The sequence below is a fragment of the Lytechinus pictus genome, chromosome 7 (genome assembly GCF_037042905.1).
Source record: "Lytechinus pictus isolate F3 Inbred chromosome 7, Lp3.0, whole genome shotgun sequence".
Taxonomy (NCBI): domain Eukaryota; kingdom Metazoa; phylum Echinodermata; class Echinoidea; order Temnopleuroida; family Toxopneustidae; genus Lytechinus; species Lytechinus pictus.
Genome location: NC_087251.1, coordinates 41,399,614 through 41,419,709, shown reverse-complemented (window position 1 = coordinate 41,419,709; position 20,096 = coordinate 41,399,614). Strand labels below are relative to the sequence as shown.

Genomic DNA, 20,096 nt, shown 5'->3' with positions numbered 1-20,096 from the left:
CTAGATCGTCTTAACAATATTATTTCGTGTAAAAACATGTTTCATTTGATCATCGTATTACACCAAGAACCACACACATATCAGGGGTGGAGGAGTGGGGCATAATATTATTTTGTACTGGAGTCAAAGAAAAATGTATGCCGTGAATCATATGCAAGCTGACATATTTTATTCACAGACATCATTGGAATTCATAATAAGATTTTTGTTTTCTCCTATCCTTTACACATATCAGAAATTAATTTCTTAAACATACCCCTGAGGTATGTTTAAGAAATTATCTATTATGCATCCATTGTATTTCGCTATTTCCTGTCTATTCTGGATGATTATTAATATGGTCGAATGAAATAGAATATTTGTGCTAGCTTTTCGGGGGGGGGGGGGAGTGGGGGTTCACACAAAGAGATTATACTTTTCTTGAATTGTTTATTAAAAACATGGGGCAGAGTGTATAGCCCCTTTAAAAGTGACTTGCAGCATCCGTTGATCGAGAATGATACTCAATGAAAGCAAATACAGAACTTGTGATTCAACCCAGTGTTTTGAGCAAAACGCACATGTAACTTTGATATTCATTTGCCACTATTAAATTATGGAACGTTCAGCCCGGGGTATATTCAGGTATATCTTTTTATTATCATATATATTGCAACACTTCTTGAAAATCGAACATTCCTGTTAAACATTGACTATCGCCAATTCGTCAGGATGTGGAGTGGGAGTCTTATGGGGCAAGTCACATGTCCCTTGTTTTACCTATTATCAGGGGGGGGGGCATTTCACGCTCGTTTGCCACCGGGGCAGAATGGGGGTGATTTTTATCCCTAGGTACCCCAGTAATCCATAATATAATACACATTTTTAAGTAATTCGTCAACACCATAACATACTAGAGTATAATTATGTAATAGACACCCCTGTAACATTTCTTTTTTGAGAACCTTGCACTATCCTCGATTTGCTGGCAATGTTCGATCAGATCTTACACACGGGATGTGTGTAAACTGTTACATAATCTTATATAGTGTTATCTATTGACTAGATCGTGTTACCTTTTACATTATCTTTTCGTTCAAACGCCAGTTCAACTGATTATCTTTTGAAACGTTCATTATCTCTGAATAGTGTATAGTGATATGTAATTCAAAATGCAAAGGCCTTGTTTACATTACTATGCTCAGTACAGAAATCATTATTCCGGCGCCGCGGAAACGGGTCGGAAGGGTGGTGGTGATGGTGGTGGTGGTGGGGGGGGGGGGGGGCGTTCAGGCTTTCAGCCCTTATACTGTTTTCAGTATCCATGTACAAAAATGCGAAAATGATTACCAAAATTATGTGCATTATGTTCAGCCCACCCCCCCCCCCCTCCCCATCACATTCAACTCCCCCTTTCAAAACCATTAAAAAAAGGTTTCAAAATCTTTATAGGTCAGCTGTAGAACCTTATTAATTCTGTCAAGTAGGAAACCCCCATAAGATTTTATTCGAGCATTCCAATAACCATAAAATAAAATAAATTATCCATTGATATCGTCTGTTGCTATATTGTATTTGTCTAAAATTTCCATCCTGTTTGATGAAATTAAAGGAAAATGTTTCATTACTTTGTAATGAAACATCTAATGTGTATAAAAACTAAGGAGTGTCTGCATAGGGTGAAAAGGAAAGGCTGTTTTCCAAGTCTAACTCTAACTAAATAAAGTTGAGCCCATGTTTGAATAGTTGTATACTATAGCCCAACCCATCAGAGTATGCGTGTATTATGTTTTACCTAGCAACTTTGTATGGATCCTCATTCCTGGACTTTGGGACGAGCTTTATAGGACCCATTTCATTGAGTCTCACAAAGGTTCGGATTGGATTTAGGAGATTCATCAAAATACCTCAGGTAAGGGAGTTCATACATGCGACAGTCTATCATTTTCTTATTTTGCTGTCCATAATTTATTTTACGTTGTAACTATACCAGTTATATACGCTGTAACTCCCATTTATATTATATCACCGGTTTGGGCAAGTTTATCTAGATAGCATTCTTTACCAAATGAAAATAGCCCGGGGAAAATATAGTTACAGGTTATATGATTACCCATTTGTAAGTTTGTATGTTTGACCATGGACCTAATAGGTCCATGGTTTGGCTGATTGTTCGTTTACCATAGAAACAATAGAAATAGTACCGTCAATGTTATATATTCCTGTAAGTCTAAATATTTTGAGAGATATAGCTTCAATGTTTATTGGTATGATAGAATGCTTGTTAGGGTATCATGTGTAACACAACTGTGTTTGAAGATGCCCGCTATGTACTATGATATTTTTCTATGTAAGTATATTATTTTGTTGCACTCTCGTACACATCGACAGATGGACATGAGAGTTTATCAAATATCTGATCCCACTTAACTTACGTGTTTCTGATTATCTAATATTCCGTTTTTGTGTGGGGAAAGATTAAGCCAAAGGCGATTATCAATCCATTCAAGATCTTCGGCATAAATACTTCCTTAAAACTATAGTTGATCAATGATAATAGAGGCATTTCACGAGTACAATATTGCAATACTGATAATTATAATCATGAGTTCAAAAATGAAAACAAAAATGAGTACCAAAATGAAATGAAACTAAATGAAATGATAGACAGACAATTATAGAGGTGTATAATTTTTTTTTTAAGAAATGAAGTTGGTGATATAGCTATCTATTAACTGCTAAGTCATGGATGGGTAATGTCTATAGCAGCATTATTTTCTTGAATCAGAATGCACTTTAAAGTAAAGGGCACATTGAAAGGTCTCGTTTCTGCATATAACCTAATCACTTCCTTCCCTCCCTGATAGCGTCATTCGCATGTCTGCATTTACTCAACAGATCATCTGATCTTAGCTTAGATCCAGTGAGCAGGGCGGCAATAATTAATTTGCTTCACAAGTTTGTCTTGGCCTAATGAATTGATTGATTATCATGATTATGGAAGGGTATAGGTATTCAACAATTTCCTCTATATTCAAGGGCAGAAATCTCTCCCCAAAGGTAGGGGGACCAGGGGCTGGAAAGTTGGACAAGCCCCCCCCCCCCCACCCAAAAAAAAGGGGGGTTATCACCCCTAAAAGTAAGGTCATCTCGTCCAAAATACATGTTTTATTTCGATTTTGAATGATGTATTTCTTTCCATCGTTAAAGACCAAAATTAGTGGGGGGGGGGGGGGGGACATTAGAAACTGTGTCCCCCTATATACTATTTTGGGTAGGGGGGACGCATCCCCCTGCCCCCTGGAATTTCCGCCCATGTCTATATTGCATGATTTGGGCTTTTTCATTTGCGTAGAGAGTAATGTCAATATTTGTTATATGCGACCTTCTATAGCATTCAACTTGAAAATAAAAGAAGAAGAAAAGGGTTTCATATATTCTTCCATTTACATTATTGTCACCTGATGATCAGATATATTTTTTTTAATCGCTGCTATATCTGGAATCCTGTCACATGACATATTAATTATTTTTTTCATTAGGTAACATATCTCGAGGTTTATATGGCTCTTACTTGCAGGCGTGGGGATAGGGGCTTGGTTGCCCCCCCCCCCCCAAACAAAAAAAAATCGACCGGGGGGACGAATTGAAAGGAAAAAAGGATGAAATATGAAATTATTTTTTTTGAAAATTATTTAAAGATCTATCGTTAAAATCTTAATTCAAAGAGGTCAATGTTTTCGCTCGCTTGTGCCTATTTTGAAATCTCCCCCTTGCCTTGATGTGCCCCTTCCATTGTTTTTAACTCTTTATGTACGCCAGGGCTCTTATAATATAGAAATAAACTGTAGTTTCGTTCCTGTCACAAGACTCATGTGACAATGATTATTGTGGTGCCATGATCAAAGAGGAAAACATCCATGAACTTTGAAACCTGGTTGTAGTTTGAAAACTATTAAACCTGTTTTCGGCAGCCTGTTGTAAAAATAAATAAATTAATAGCTCGCTTATTACCTTCTTTTCTGTGATTGAAACCAGATAATTTCTAGTGGTGATGCGAATAGCAAAATGCTTTAGATTTTCAGTTCAAATGAAAGGCTCGGTCACTTGTGTTGGGGGTATGGTGAGGTCCCGGGGTGGGGTGCAAAGTAGCTTGCTTGTTGGCAAATATACCTGTACTTCAGATATCCAAAGGTGAAGATTGTATACTTTTGTCTTGGGTCAATTTAGGGGGGGGGGGGAGGGATGTAGGACGGATGGGACGAGGAGCTATGGAGCTCGGGTTAACATGATCTGACGGAATAGGTCATGTACATGTTTAATGATGTGTTAAATTATCATATTATCATTTCATTTTTTTTTCATTTCGTTTATTGTTTCTGCAACTTTTCATATACAAAATAACAAAGAAAATACATAGCACATAACAAAATATTTAACAATAATGATAAAAAAATATGAAAAAGGTCGTACAACAAAACAATCTATGAAGGTTGCAGGGGTTGCCACTATAATCTTAGCTTGACTTTGTGGCAACCCCGGAAATCATCAACTATACAAAGCAAAACATTCCAGCATTTGTCATATACCTGCTTTAGCATGAACTATATTTGCCCGTTTAATATTTTGAGTTCTCTCTTTTCCCTTTTCTCTCTTTTCTTCTCTTCCTTCTTCTTCTCTCTCCCTATAGCCATTCCTACAAAAGTACAAGCTACCTCTTGTCCCCCTCTACAGTCACTACCACCCTCTCTCTTATTTTCTTCCATCACACTCTGTGTTTTATATATATATATATATATATATACATTGCGTGTGGTTACCATCTCTCCCCCCCCCCCTCTCTACTGAATTTACACACACCAGAAATGATGTAAACAAAAAATAGTTTGAATCAGAAATTTCACACTTCATGATCATATTGCATGTATGCTTGAATAATGAGGGAATTAACCTATATACAACTACAAAAATATGAAGGAAGTAGAAATAAAGGTCATATAGTGTTGGAGAGGGAGGTAAAATGAGAAATGCAATGACTATCGTCTACTTGGTGTGATGACAGTTATTTAAAAAACTATTTATGAATTTCACCCTTTGATGATAAGATTATAGGTAGGCAGAAGCTAGATTAGGTAGGCCCTTATTATGCTTTTCCAGAACGTGATATAACATATTATAGAAATGCAATATTTATGTTCTTCATTTGAATCGCAGTTTGTAGGGGTTTTTAACTATAACCACTAAAGTGATTTCATAATATAGATATATTGAATTCATTGTTAGTATATAGGCATATACCCTCGACGGGCGCCATGGGGATAACCTTGATTGAGTCTTTGTTGATACGTAACCACGTTGTTACTATGTATTGATGAGGTCAGGCCATATACGGTAGCCATTGCCTATTCAAACCATGGACCTATTACAGTCCATGTTCAAACATACATGTACCTCATTGCCAGCTTGAACGTTGTCAGTGAATATATTTATTATCAATGGATATTTGTAGCGTTGGATTAATTGGATATGAATTTAGCTTGAAATGCCTTTCGTGAGGGCGTAGTCGTGTTTTTGTTTTGGAATTAATTCAGCTTGGAAAACCGTAAAGGTAAGCTAAATCAATGACAATGTGTCGCCGTTGAAGATAACAGTGTTTTCATATTCATATTTCTCTGAAACGAGCGTGCAGATTCAGTTATTATCATGAATGATGTGGTTTTGATATTGATTCTTTGATCAAAAGAGACATTATGTAGAAATTGGTGGGCTCTATGGTACATGCAACAGTATCGGTTCGCACAGGTATACATTCAGCCATGGCATTTATTTTATCATCCTTTTCAGCTATTTGTCACTTATTATTGCTTGTTCGTGATCTGTTTCTGTATGCCATATCATATCATGTACGGCATAAAAAGAAGACAGTCTACATTACAACCAAATAGGCCCATGTTAGAACTAAGCCCAGGCATCTCCGTCATTCAAGTACATTGGATCATTATCCAGTGCATATACTTGATGTTGATGGTCTCCGAATGGTTAATATTTCATACCACGGTATTTTTGTAGTAGGACAAGTAAGCCAATCCTGCAACTCAAGTGGTATATATACACACATGCCCTTATCTATTGTATAAAAGTAGAATAATAACTATAGATCTCGTTGACGTTGTTGGTTGACGAACCCAATAGGGTAAGTTATTGACATAAATAATTAGGTTAATGGTGAGTGAGTAGATGACCCTTTGGTGAAATAATAGTGGGTAATAAAGATGCACGTGGAACATCCTAGCTTAGGTCGAGTGTCATTAATGAATTAATGAAAATTAGAAGAGAAATGGTGGTATTTATTATTGAAATAATGCCATGCATTTGAACGGATGCGGGGACATAATCGACCAGTACATTGGAGGAAAACGAGCGCCCCCCCAAAATAAATAAAAAATCAGCAAAAGAAAAAAAAAGGATATCACAACCAACCCAATCCCCCCCCCCCCGATGCCCTGGGATGGCGGCCAAAATGCTACACATTTTACACGGATTCTCATTCAGCACTGTTCTCTATGTTGGTGTGCTTGGGGCCGCTGTTTGCAAAAAGCTCCAAGACCGAACGAAAAAAATAGAACAAGAACTATGATATATAGGAATGAAACTAAGGTAAAATGTGAAATCACATGTACTTTTTGAATAATTGTTGAGGTCTGTCGCAAAGTTACATGCAGGCCTAGATGTTTATTCTCTACAGGTCTTCTTTTCTTCTCCCCCCCCCCTCTCTCTCTCTCGTGATTTTTATGACCCCTTGTCAAGTCATGCCCCCTCATTTTATGATTTAATTGCTCAAAGTAATTATGTTAACTCAGTATCCATTTTCTTTATTTTTCTGTTGTCTATATATAGGCTTTCAGATAATCCGGGCTGTTAATTCTTGACCGTCCCAATCACAATCGTCTCGTGGCCAATCTCTCAAGGGTAGCTTAACCATGGCTGGAGGAGGAGCAGGTATTCTGTGGGCAATCGTCTGGTTCATCATTCTCATCTTCTTTGGTTGGCCCATCGGTTTCTTTGTAGCCTGGTTGTGGGTATGCATCATGCCGTTTGGTGTGTGTATTAGCTTCTGCAAAGACATCATGGAACTCTTACAAAAACTGGTAATGCTACCTCAAACCTGTGCGGAGGGGATGGTTGGCCAGAAACCAGTGTGCGGTTGAAACTATATGTCATCATCCGAGATGCGCTCATGAGAGTCATAGTATGCAAAAAGACTTTGGAATTCAACATCGTCCAGGCTTTCACCCTAGTTGCAGCCATTTGATTTGCCCTCAAGATTCCTTCGGCAAATTACTCCAATGCCGATAATTTTGTTTTGATATTAATATTTTTACAATTGTAGTCATTTTGATTATATTGATTAATTGTAATGAATAATAATTCATGAAAATGCTGATTTAGTTGGGGGAGTGAATAGTTTAATGTCCTCATTTTCCTCACACATTCCCTAGAGAATGTTATACTGTAATCAACTATTGGCACTTAAAAATATCATCTAAAGAGCCTTAAAACGACTTAAAGCTCTGAAGAGGGTCTTTAAAATCCTTACTGATTCACCGATGAAACTTTTAATGGAATTTTTAAATATTAAGAATTCTTTACAGAACCATTAATTTGTTTTTTGAAGGTTGTATCTGTTGTATGCATATATTCCTGCTGATATAATATTGTATTCATTCCCGTCACATGATACTTCTCAAATCTATTTGTATTTTTTAAACACCAGAGCCGGTCCATTGCTTATTATATTTCCTGTCTGAATATGTTTTCCTGTTTTCAATCATAAATTCATAATGAACTTTATCGTCATATCAGTGCGTGGATCATAATTAATTGATTTTCTAGATGTCATAAAGTAAATTTATTCTCATTAATATTCGTAATGAAAATGTGAGGAAAATCAGACAGTGCACATATTTATGTACACTGTTATTATACTTAGTATATAAGATCATTATTGACATCAAAATGGTCTGCCTTCTTTTATATAGTCTTACCTCATTTTGTAAATTTTTGATAATTATGTTTGTTTCCATCTCATATAGTTCGCCTAAGTTATATTATGTTGTATAGTATACATAATAAGTTTTTATTCGTGATTTCATGTATAGATATCATTGTAGGTATACAGTACACGTGGTTCATACCAAATATTTTGTTTTGGGGGTCTATTTCAAAGTCAATAATATGACTAGAAAAAGAGAATGACAAAAAACAAAAGCTAAAAGATGAATGCTTAAATATATAGCCTACAGATACATTTCACTGCTTTTATATAGGCCCTATTTTAGTTCAGGTATTTTCATTTTCTTTAATTTCTTTCACATCAAACGGGTGAATTTTAGGGTCTCACACTGGTATCAGGTACTAGTATTGGTTTCAGTCTGTAATACAACAGTTTGTCGATAACATGCAGTTTGTATCAGTGGAATCCTATCGCCATTGTAGGTTCTGCTGGTATTTTCATTATTATTATTACTATTTTTTTTTTTTGGGGGGGGGGGTTCAGTTGGCATGGTTGGAACATTATTATGTTCTGAATTATACACACAGGTCAAAATATGTATTGTATTATACACATATAATCATGTTCATATATAAACTGACATGTTACCATTCCTCTTCACGTGTTTCAGACGTTTTATCGCCAATGCCAATGGAACGTGTTATCAATCGCCAGTGGTGATAGATCGAACGTTAGTGTAGTCTGTAAGCACAGTCTCATATTAGACACTTTAACAAAGTATGCCGTGTCTAGGATGGAGACTAGACCCCAAACGCTCTGTCTGTATAGAAGCAAACACCTTTCATGGGTGAATATGTAGTCTCCTACTTCACACCCTGTATTATCGTGCGAAGACCATGCAAGGGTATGTACCTGTATAGACTACGATGAATTAATGGTCACTGATCACTATTGGTAACCGTGAGTGGTGATAGTGTTTGAAACTGACTGCCCTCTATCGCATGAAATAAATTATGGTGTACGATATGTTTCAATTTGTTAATATCATGATTTTGAATAAAATGATTATTGATTTGAAAGTTATATTATAATGTGAATTCGTCCTAATTCTTATCTGACTAAAATGGGTCATTCAGGTTGTAAATGATATGATTCATCCCCCCACCGTCTAACACACCTCAGCAGACCAACATAGATTATTGTAGGATATACGTGTATACCGTCGAATCAAAAGGTCATGGGAAAAATGCTACAATCCCTCTATACAAAATTCATTAAAATTTGATCTAATTGTCATCATTATTGTTTTGCCCAGTATTCGCTTGATAATAGAAATAAGAGCTTAAAATTTCAAGAGGGAAATAAAACCCGAAAGATGGCAGCGAGGGGAAAGACAAGGAATGGCGCGATCGACGACGATACAGAATCGAGAGGGGATGGTATACGTTGAGAGAGATGTTGACATTGTGGAGAGGGAGAGAGAGAAAACAAAATGATGAGAGAGGGAGAGAGAGAAAACAAAATGATGAGAGAGGGAGAGATAAATGGATGGGGAAGGGTGGGGTATCGAGGTATGGCCCTCAAAACCTTTAATCCACTGCATGGTTGACTGTAAGAAAACAAATCAAACAAGATTCGAATCCATATAATTATATATAATATATTATTATTGATCAGATTGATATGAGACCTCAAAATCATAAAACTGTTATAAATTAAATCCTTATAGCATTCATGCCATTTCTGTCAAGCTATATATGCTATTTTTAAATTCCTTATTTTACACCATTACATTGAATTAATTTCATGTTATGATGTATTATTAGATATGACGGCACTCATTGTCACGTCATCATTTATTAATAAATTTATGTCTCACAATCACACAAGAAATCCATGATATTGAGGTTATGGAACTCTTTATGATTCAATAATGAATTTCCTCTGTCCTTTCATTATAATTAAATTTCCAGATTGTAAGAAATATTGTTCCCATGACAACTTAATGGTCTACCACAATATCCTGGACAAAATATAAGGAAAATATACATTGATTTATCGAGGAAGTTGACAGAACTCGTTATTGTCTTAAAGGAACGATGTTAATTACATTGGGGATCTGAATAGAAAATTGAACAGGAGATTTGGGGTTCTTGGAAAAGAGTTATTTTAGAGGAGAATTTTATTTATCATTATTCAATTCATTTTCTCCTCCCCCTCTTTTTTGTGGGGGGGGGGGCGGGGGAGGGTAGACCTTCAACGGGAGGAAATATACATATTTTGCTGTTTGAAAGAGATATTTTCTTATAAAAATAATTTTTGAAAAATATGAATACCCCCAAAAAAAAATTAACTAAGATCTTTGCATTAGTTTTATTGTGTTTTGCCAGAATCAGGTGTCGGCCTGTATTTATTTTAAGTGAATACATTTGTAGCACAAGGAGTTTTAATGTTTTTGGTATGAAAAGGGGAGGGGGCCGGGGGAATGGGGAGGAAATGGGGTGGATATGAACAAAATTTCGTGTGGACAGCAAAGCAAAAAAATCGTAATTCTGCAATCTGCATGAAGCTGGAAAGGAAAGTGAGGAGGGGTGGGATGTTTGTTTGCCCCATGCCCCCCCCCCCTCTCTCTGCATGGTGCCACGTACTAGCGGTATATCATATATTTCTCTCATTTCGACTTTCGTGATGAAAACGGGGATGAAAAGTTTGCAAACATATGTCGTATCTATCCACCATACTAATCATGAAGTGTTTGAGTATCAGTAGGCCTACATCACTCTCCAAGGACCTATACAAAATATACCCGCGAATGTTTATCATAGTGCAAACATCATGACAATGACAATGAAAGCAATATAGTAAACCCACGCTATTCACTACCGTAGAATGCTGTGTTTCTAGTAAAACACGACACCTTGCTATCCAACTCTTGACCTAGACTCGTGATCCCAAGGTGGCAAGATATGTTATTTCAGATATCAGTGTCAGAAAACAGTTGAATCTTACTAAAAGAAGAGTTCGCACTTTTTTCTTCTTTTAAACAGGCCGGGGAAGATCGAGACCGGGACTATATAGACCCATTTTCTGACAATTCCAAAAGCACAGGCCCGGATGAAAGCTTCTCGCTAAAAACAGAAAAGGGAAATTAAAAAGCTCAGGCCTGCCACTTAAAAAGGGGAGGCATATACTTAGTCAGAGGCTCTACTTAAATTTCAGGCCAAAAAAAAAATGAAATAAAATAGGGAGGCACGCCCCTCCTGAATCCACTATGCTTCTGTTTGTGAAATATGCAATATACGGTAGTTCAAACAGAGCAAAGTTCACTTTGTGATGTTATAAATAATTTTAAACTTATACCATCCTGCTTTATTTGATTGATTTTGAGTATCGTTTTCCATTTCATTACTCCGAAAAACAAGCAAGTCAAATCAAATAAGTTCAGTAATAATCATATACAGCTACCCAAACCCTGGCCTTGAAATTGTTAATGTACATTTAAGTAATCGATAATTCTCTGTTCAATCATGGAAAATATTGCCCTGATAATTTTGATTAAGAACTATTGTATTGGTTCAGAACTTTTTAAAATCAGAGAATCATCTTTGGGGAAAAATACTAGGCCTATAGAGAGGGAATGATGAACGTTTTCAAATAATTATGAAAGTGCTGCAAGTAATCATAAAAAGTCTTTTACTAAATCCTTGCAGCTCTTCCCGGTATACAGTCTATTGTAGGAAGCAATTTCTACTTCCCTTTAATCTCTCAACCGATCTAACAGATGAAGAGAGTACCCTCGGATGATCATCTGACGATCTGAGCAATCGAGAGAGAGTCCGCATCTGGTTCAGCAAGTAGCCTACGTCTAGGGGTTAATTGCTTTATTGTCATCACCAGTCAAACACATCCATTCAAGAACTTACAGTTGGAGGCGAACACCATTGCTCTTCGTTTCACCTCTCTGATTTTATTCAATCAGTTCGATTGTTGCTGAGAGTTTTGGAAAGCTAGAAAGGTTTTATTTGGATTACTTCATTCAAAGGCTGTGCGTGGTAAGTGCATGGTTTCGTGTGTGTTTCGCTTTGGTGTATGTATTTTTTGCTTCCCGCGCCATCGCGCTCTTTCTCTGGCATACTCTCCCCGCCCGGGAAAACTCGCATGAATGTCGCTTCCATGTGGTGGAGAGTTTAGAACGTACCACACCCTTTTCTCCACTCAGACCAGTTGCTGTAGTAGGGAATACGTTATATCTTGTGTCATTGCTTGGGGGAATATAATATCACAGTAATTTTGTTTTTCAATGGAAGGATATTTCTGACACAGAATCAATTACCACATGTGCCAGTGGAATTTTTAAAAGGCAGATATATATATATCACTTCTTATATATCTGCTATTTAATCGTTTCTATTCACTTGTTTTCAAATTGATATTCTATATTGAAGCATTGAGATTATAGATGCCTATGTATTCAATAAGTTATTATCCCTGTGGAGCTTTATACAAATTTAAGTTTAATGAATGAATGATTATATACTAGTAATAGACAAACTCAACATTAATTTTATGCAATAATCAGGTATTGGTAATTTGCTAAATGATAATACCTCATGTTTTAAGATATTTTCATTTTGACAAGGACAGAGCAAGAAAATCTTCCATCATTTCAATCAAGTTAATTCTTATGTATACCTTAGGCCTAAAAGTAAAGCACAATCATAATCTGACTTTGCATGAGATGGTAAAGGTCTAGGTGTTAATATATATTCCTACAAAGGATGGGACTCTTTGTCTGCATGGCTGTATACATCGCTTGATGATGATACTTGAGTATATGTGAGTCATAACTTGACCTTAAAATGAGAGACTATATGATGATGACAGGGTCTGGCCAGGAGAGAGTGGGAGCAATTTACTTGAGTAGTTTTGGTTTCAGGCATGTGTGTATAATGCATTATGCATGGGGATGTTTGAAAATGTTTTTTTTTACTCACTTGGGAAGGGATAGAGAGAAGAGGGCAAGAATTACATTACACATGCAATTATCAACCATATATATATATATGAATGTGTGAAGTTATACATGTACAACAGCTTTGGCAACTCTTTTTATTTTAAATATTGTAAAGAAATGAATGAAGAGAACAATGGTAGGCGTAGCTTAAATCAAGGTTCCCCAGAGCTATCTACCCTTTGGAAAAATTGGTGATGCCGAAAAAATGTCTCTGCCGGGAATCGAACCCGGGCCCCCAGCTTTGAACGCCGGTGCCTTAACCACTAGACCACAGAGACGGGTTAGTGGCTAGGGCGACCCTGATCCGATTGACCGTCAGATAGACATATTTTCGACACTATACCAATTATAATTTCCTTTGTCGGGGAAGGTGGCCATGCCTCAGCTGGATTAAGGCACCGGCGTTCAAAGCTGGGGGCCCGGGTTCGATTCCCGGCAGAGACATTTTTTCGGCATCACCAATTTTTCCAAAGGGTAGATAGCTCTGGGGAACCTTGATTTAAGCTACGCCTACCATTGTTCTCTTCATTCATTTCTTTACAATATATATATATATATATAGTGAAAGAAATGAAAATGAGAGGATAATAGTGCACAGTTTCACTCAAGGTCCCTTAGAGCGGTCATCCATATTCTGAATTGAACCGGGGTCCCTGCCTCTGAACGCCAATGCCTTAACCACTAGACCCAGGAGGCGGGACATTTTCCTTTCTTTTAGTCTGTTTATTATTTACAAGAAAGTTGCCAAAGGTTGTTTGCATTTATCTAATTTCGTTCAATATATATATATATACATTGAAAGAAATTAGATAAATGCAAGCAACCAAGATAGCAAATTGGTGCTGACAGTTCATATTATTTGCCAAAATAAAGTATTGAAAAGTATCTATTGTATTTTTTGTTTATTGGCAAAAAAAACAACAACCTCATTTCAGATCTCTATTTTGTTATCATTGAAGCCAATATATGAAACTGTAAGATATATATTTAGGGGCGAGCTGGGAAAGAGTGGAGTGAGTGGCCGGGCTTCCCTTTTAATTTTTGTTCATGCATTCGCACAGTGCATTTAAATCAATATCGTTTTAAAACACAGGGGCCGCGGAACGGTTTTCAAAGTGGGGGGGGGGCTGACCATCCAAAAAATCACAATCGTATGGTAATTTTTATGTTTTTGTACACGGTTTTGGAAAAAAGTTGGGGGGCTGAAGCCCCCCCCCCCTCTCCCCTCTTCTGCAGCCCCTGAAACAATTTTAACCATCTTTATTTTTTTCTTACATGCACACCAGACAACATCCATAACAACAAGCTGAATCCCATTGGCATCATCCAATCGTTGTGACATCATTCTCATCTGGTTACCATGGCAAACTGCGGCTGGTTATGGAGCATTATTTGGATCATCCTCCTCCTCGTGATTGGCTGGCCGATCGGTCTCCTGTGCGGCATCCTTTACGCCATCTTCTGCGCGTTCCCACCCTGCTGCCCCGGTTGTAACGATCTGGTGAACTTTATACATCGAGGGTTGGACCTTCCCCGTACCTGCGCTACCAACATGGTTGCCCAGCGCTCTGGCTGTTGAATAGGGGTGTAGGATAGGGGCGTGGTGGGGGTGCATGATGTACTTGTAGTCTGTTTAGTACAATGGAAAGTGATTGGATTAACAGAATGCTGAGCTGGTATCTCTACAATCTTCTATTTCTGGCGATCAAGGAGGTTCCAGCACCATGTAGAAACGGATTTACCGTCTAAACGTTCGTGATTTAGACTTTTTGATTGAGGGTATTCAGAGGGTTGCAATCTTCCAATGTGAACCAATAATTTGCCAACACTTTCAGATTTCATATGAGCCATCAATAAGTTGTGTATCCTATACACACCTTCACCATTGAAATCAGAATGCCCGTTTCGTTACATGATTTTTTAAAGATATACATGTTGTTTTCATCGCTATTTATTTGCCCGCTCAAACGATGATCCTTATCAATTCAAACCCGTATATTTGTTAAAACGAAAGCAAACGCAAGGAAACAAACGATTATCAGTGTTATATTCAGCTGAGGACGGGGATGTATATACGGTCTGTGTTTGATTAGAAAACAGTAGATAGTTCATTAAGCTGCCTATGTGATATATGTATCCTAAGTGTATAATACAGGTATATTATTATTAATAGATATGTTTTCAAAGAGGCTCATAAATGTACCATTTTCAAAGAGTGCAGTCAAAAGATGTCAACTTTTTTGTCTGCCTTTCTATAATTATATTCACATACCTATAAAACATTATAGCCACAGCATAATGTACATATGATTTCCCTTAATTTGATACTGTTTAATTCAATATAGTATATTTATTTGTTTTCTATTCTTCCATCTCAACATTAACTCTTTTTATATCATAGATGTTCATTGTTATAAATATATTTATGCATCTTGTAACAATCATTATCTTTTATATGAATAATTTTTCAAAAGGTTCGCAAAAATATTTCTTTCAAGTGCTATGTTCGGTTAGGATCTTAATGGGCCGAAGAGAACCTTGAAATGATATTCTTCCAATTTTATATGTTATTGAATTGAAATGGAAGTAGTTAGCGTCATCTATAAGAAAAGAATTACATGACACTATGGAAAGAGGTAGATTATTAGGGGGAAATCCATGACATAAATTCTGACTCTATAAAGTTAACAATGATTCATTAAAGAAATAAATAGCCTTCAAGCTTCTTTCTTGTTGTGTATTTTCACAAGATCAAAGAATGATAGACTTTCATGATATGGTGGTCTCTATACTATTTTGAAGAATATCTGTGGCTTCCTAAATGAAATAGAATTATAACTAAGTATTCAACGAATACAGTATTTTAACATCATCTTTTTTTTTCGGGGGAGGGGGGCATAGACACATACAAATTTTTTGAAGAAACTCAAAAGCGAGGAAGCAAAGCGACCAAGCTTGTCAAGGGGGCACTTTGCATAAAAATGTTCTAAAGTGAAATTGAAGGATTGTATGGAGTCACACTTGGTGAATTTTGTGAAAAATAAATCAGTAAAGAAAATGTATTTTTTCAAAATTTCTACATAATGCCATGAACCAGTGAAACAGGCTGTCTGGATTAATTAGCAGCTATTGCTATTTTGTGGTCCCCTTTTATCACAAATATCATTTTCAACTTTACTTTCAACTTTAACTTGATGTACTACTATTGCAATGGCTAGGATTAAGCTATTATCTTACAAGACATGATACCCAGATACAGTAGGAGTTAATACATCCTGACAGACAGCCAGGCAAGCCATTCCAATAATTGCTTCTTCCTCCCTCCTATCCTCTGGGACGCTGCAGGTCATTTACACAAATACAGAAGTTGGTGGATCCAGTGGGGGAAGGGGGGAGGGAGCATTCCCCCTTCTATATTTAAATATTCATCCATTTAACATACATTTTGATAAAGCTATCTCTATAAAGAAAAAAAAGCTTTAAGTATAAAGAAAAGATCTATAAAGAAAAAAAATTATCTGTCATGATCTGTGCCCCCTCTTTTTTTAAATTCAAATTTGCTCTTCAAACCCCCTCTATTTCAAACTCCTTGATCTGCCACTGTAGACAAAGTCTGCATGTAAGATCTATAGGGTGAAATGATGAAGGAAAATGTGTAGATTCAACATGATTTAGGGAAATACAAAATTTGTTCTCATATATTGATCAAGTGAAACTAGGGGCTCTAGTAGTTTCAACTGCAAATATGTTTGTTTATAATAGTGAGAGGGCATTTATACTCCAAACAATGAGCTACAGTTATGCCTTGTCATATTAAATTTGAAATGGAAGCAATCCAACCAAACTTCCCATCAATGTACCTCTGATGTTTCCTTTATATAAAAAAACAAAACAATCGGCTTCAAGCATGCTTTACTAATAAAAGCAGTCTGTTTCACCAAATCAGACAGATGTTCTGAAATCAATTCCTCCATCTCTTTCCGCCGTTTCTCAAAGCAAACTTCCTGTCTGGGTGACCTCCATAGGGGTGTACTCATGTCTTTGAAATCCTATTGACATTGAATACATTTATTTCCTTCACTGAATAACAAGGCTGGACAGAGGAAAGCTGTCTGGGAGTGGTTGCTTTCCGCTACTTCATATCCACTTCATTCATTGAGTCATTCAATGTTGTTTTAGGATCACATTATGTTCATGAAATTAGCATATAAAAATTCTTCCAGCAGAAAATCTAAACACTAGGAAATTCTGAACCCTAAAGGAAATGCTTGTACCAACATTTAGGGGTGTAATATTGCACCCCTCGTGGCAAAAGGTGCAAAATGACCTTTTTATCATTATTTGAACCAAGAAATGCTTGTTTCAGCCTATTGAGTGCAAATTTGAAGATTTTGAACCTTTTAAGGTGCATACTACTTGACATTAAAAAAGGTTCAGATTTGAACTTTTATCACATGGTTCATTTCTGCACCCTATAGGGTGCTTAATTAAAGCTAATTGCACCCTTAAAGGTGCAAAAATGAGCATAACTGCACCCATTAGCACCCCCTGGTGTGTTGCTAATGTACCAAACCCCAGGGTTCAAATTTGAACCCCCTATTTCTTAGTGTTTATGAATTATAGTTCATTTCATTGAGCAATTCATTTGTTTTAGGAGGATATTGTGCTCTCAAAATTAGCATAAGATTTCATGATTCCTCCTAGAGTAAATCAACTACGCATTTTCTTGTATATTTTTCATGTGCTTATATGTGCATCACTTTTGTTTATTGTGATACCTTCAGGCGTTTTCAATTAAACATTTGACATTTTGAGAAAAAACTTTGTCATGTCAGTCTCAATTGATTGAAAGGAAAATGATAATTATTTGTTAATTCAATTAGTAGGTTATTTTTTGTTATTTGTATTCATTTAGACTATAATCATCAGCTAATTCATATACTTCAGAAAGATAATAGTAATAAGCAAAATAAAAACTCTGCTACTTGTTTACAATGAAAGGCCAGTGTTTTATGCCATCAGTACTGCGTTAAGTTTTTAGACAACTCTCAAGACTTCTAATATTATATTTGAAATCAGAAATTGTATTATAAAATCACACTACACATGAAATCGAAATAATGCATACTCAAATTACAGTTCTTGTTGCATTTTTTTTTCATCTAGCTTCATCCAGAAATTTTGCTGTCAATCAAAATACCAGTGACAATAGAAGTTTCATGATTGCAAAATCCATTTGCATGTTTACAATAATTTTGTATCTGATCATTTCATCTTAGTGCCTCACAATCTTCTTTCTTTACCTGATCTTTCAATCGAAACAACCATTTGGGGGATCGAATCTTGAAATGTATATATATATATATATATCACATTGAAACTGTGATCAGAAGAGAGACTTTCAGTCAGGTGGTATCGAGCAGTGAGATCATAATAGAAGAATTTTCTAGAATAAAATATATCAGAGTTTAAATTGTAAAATAGAATAAGAAGAAGGCAGTTTATAAAAGAAAATGGCTAAATTATATATGATTGAGTAGATTACTATTAGTAGCTTCATTCTAAGAATTCACCATATCTAGGTCAACTGTCATATCATATCAAGTTCCTTGATATGATTTACTGGTACTAAACATGATTTGTTCACAGTCCACATAGGGATTATGATTATGATTGTGTATTTATCAACAAAATGAGGTCAGTTTCACAAGGGAATGTGGAGTGTTTTAGATAAGACTAATTTGATTTACCACTTGGCATCTCTCGTTTTAGATTCATATGGATTCCAGTCAATATATATGCCAGAGTACATACCGTAGATGATCTGCATTTAAACACTTTAGCAGAGAAAGAGTGATAACTCATCTGTATAAATGAATCAAGGAAAATTGAATAAGCTTTGTTTCCAAAGGTGGGAGAGAAATATTTTCTTCATAAATCAGACATAAAAATGAGATTCAATTTCAACTTATTTTGTTTGTTGAGATTTGTGACAAATAAATTAAAATTGGTTGGTTATTGGTCAAAGAAACACAATAAGGCTGTTTGAATTTAAGTATTTTGCATGATATCTACATTAAAAGTATTTTCTATTTGTATTTCAAATATTTACATTTTATCATTTGCAAATATAGTCTGTTACTTTAAATGATCCAGTCATATACCATAATGAAAAGGTTTTTGTCATTTGTATTGTCAAAAAATAAATGATTTGTTGTAATCAATGTCTTCATAATTAAAAGTTATTACAAATGATTCGTTTTAGTAGTCAATAATGAATTAATTGAATTGTCATTGATTTGAAACAAATACGTACAAAAAGATGATTGTGTTTAATACTGTAATACCATGCATTTATGCATGTTTCATTTAGACGTGCATGCAGTATGTGTAGTGTATCATAATTGCTGATTAATTTCTTGAATCGTTCAGGTAAAGGTTAATTTGTGGGTTAACTTGAAAAGATTAGAGGAGAAAAATTATCAATAACAATATTGATCATCTTCAAAAGGTGTTAGAAATGTCATTGGAGATAAAAACAAGACAAGATACTGTACCATGATATGTATGCCCATATAAGGTATTCCAATCCCCTCATTATCTTTCTCTTCACCATGTCCTGTTTGCTTGTTAGTGTTGTGTAGTCTTGAAGCCACAGACCCTGTTTGTTATCTTGTTACATCGGCCCTTTTGTTTTCTTACAACCAGGAATGCAGCCTGGTTGTATTTTGAGTGTTGCATGAAAGGTAATAGTTTAGTTAAAGTGAGGCTGTAAACCAAAACCTTTTTGTACTCTTTATTTTGATGCGAAGCATGTCACAAAGCCTGAGAGGAAAAGAACATATGTGTTGTATTAAAAACTTTTATATTTTTATTACAATATTAGAAAATCAAATAAACAGAACGTTGTCATTTGTAACATAAATGTTTCCGCATGTATCAAAATTAAATATATAAAATGCTTTTTGCAGCTGTTGAAATGATAGTCAATATGCATGATGTGAATTTTTATTTGAAGTTTATGTTGCATGTTAATGTGATCGGCAAAGCATTCCATGGGCATGACTTATCATCTATGAACATTCTTTA

At 35.8% G+C, this 20,096-nt stretch overlaps 2 long non-coding RNA genes across 2 annotated transcripts; both read left to right on the top strand.

Annotated features, from left to right (window-relative positions):
- Positions 1-1,493: 1,493 nt before the first annotated feature.
- LOC129265731 (uncharacterized) lies at positions 1,494-9,076 on the top strand. Its single transcript, XR_008584948.2, has 2 exons — positions 1,494-1,891; positions 6,877-9,076. It is a non-coding gene; the product is annotated as an uncharacterized LOC129265731 (long non-coding RNA).
- Positions 9,077-11,699: 2,623 nt separating this feature from the next.
- LOC135154788 (uncharacterized) lies at positions 11,700-19,997 on the top strand. The gene is made up of 2 exons (XR_010294227.1): positions 11,700-12,045; positions 14,294-19,997. It is a non-coding gene; the product is annotated as an uncharacterized LOC135154788 (long non-coding RNA).
- Positions 19,998-20,096: the final 99 nt, after the last annotated feature.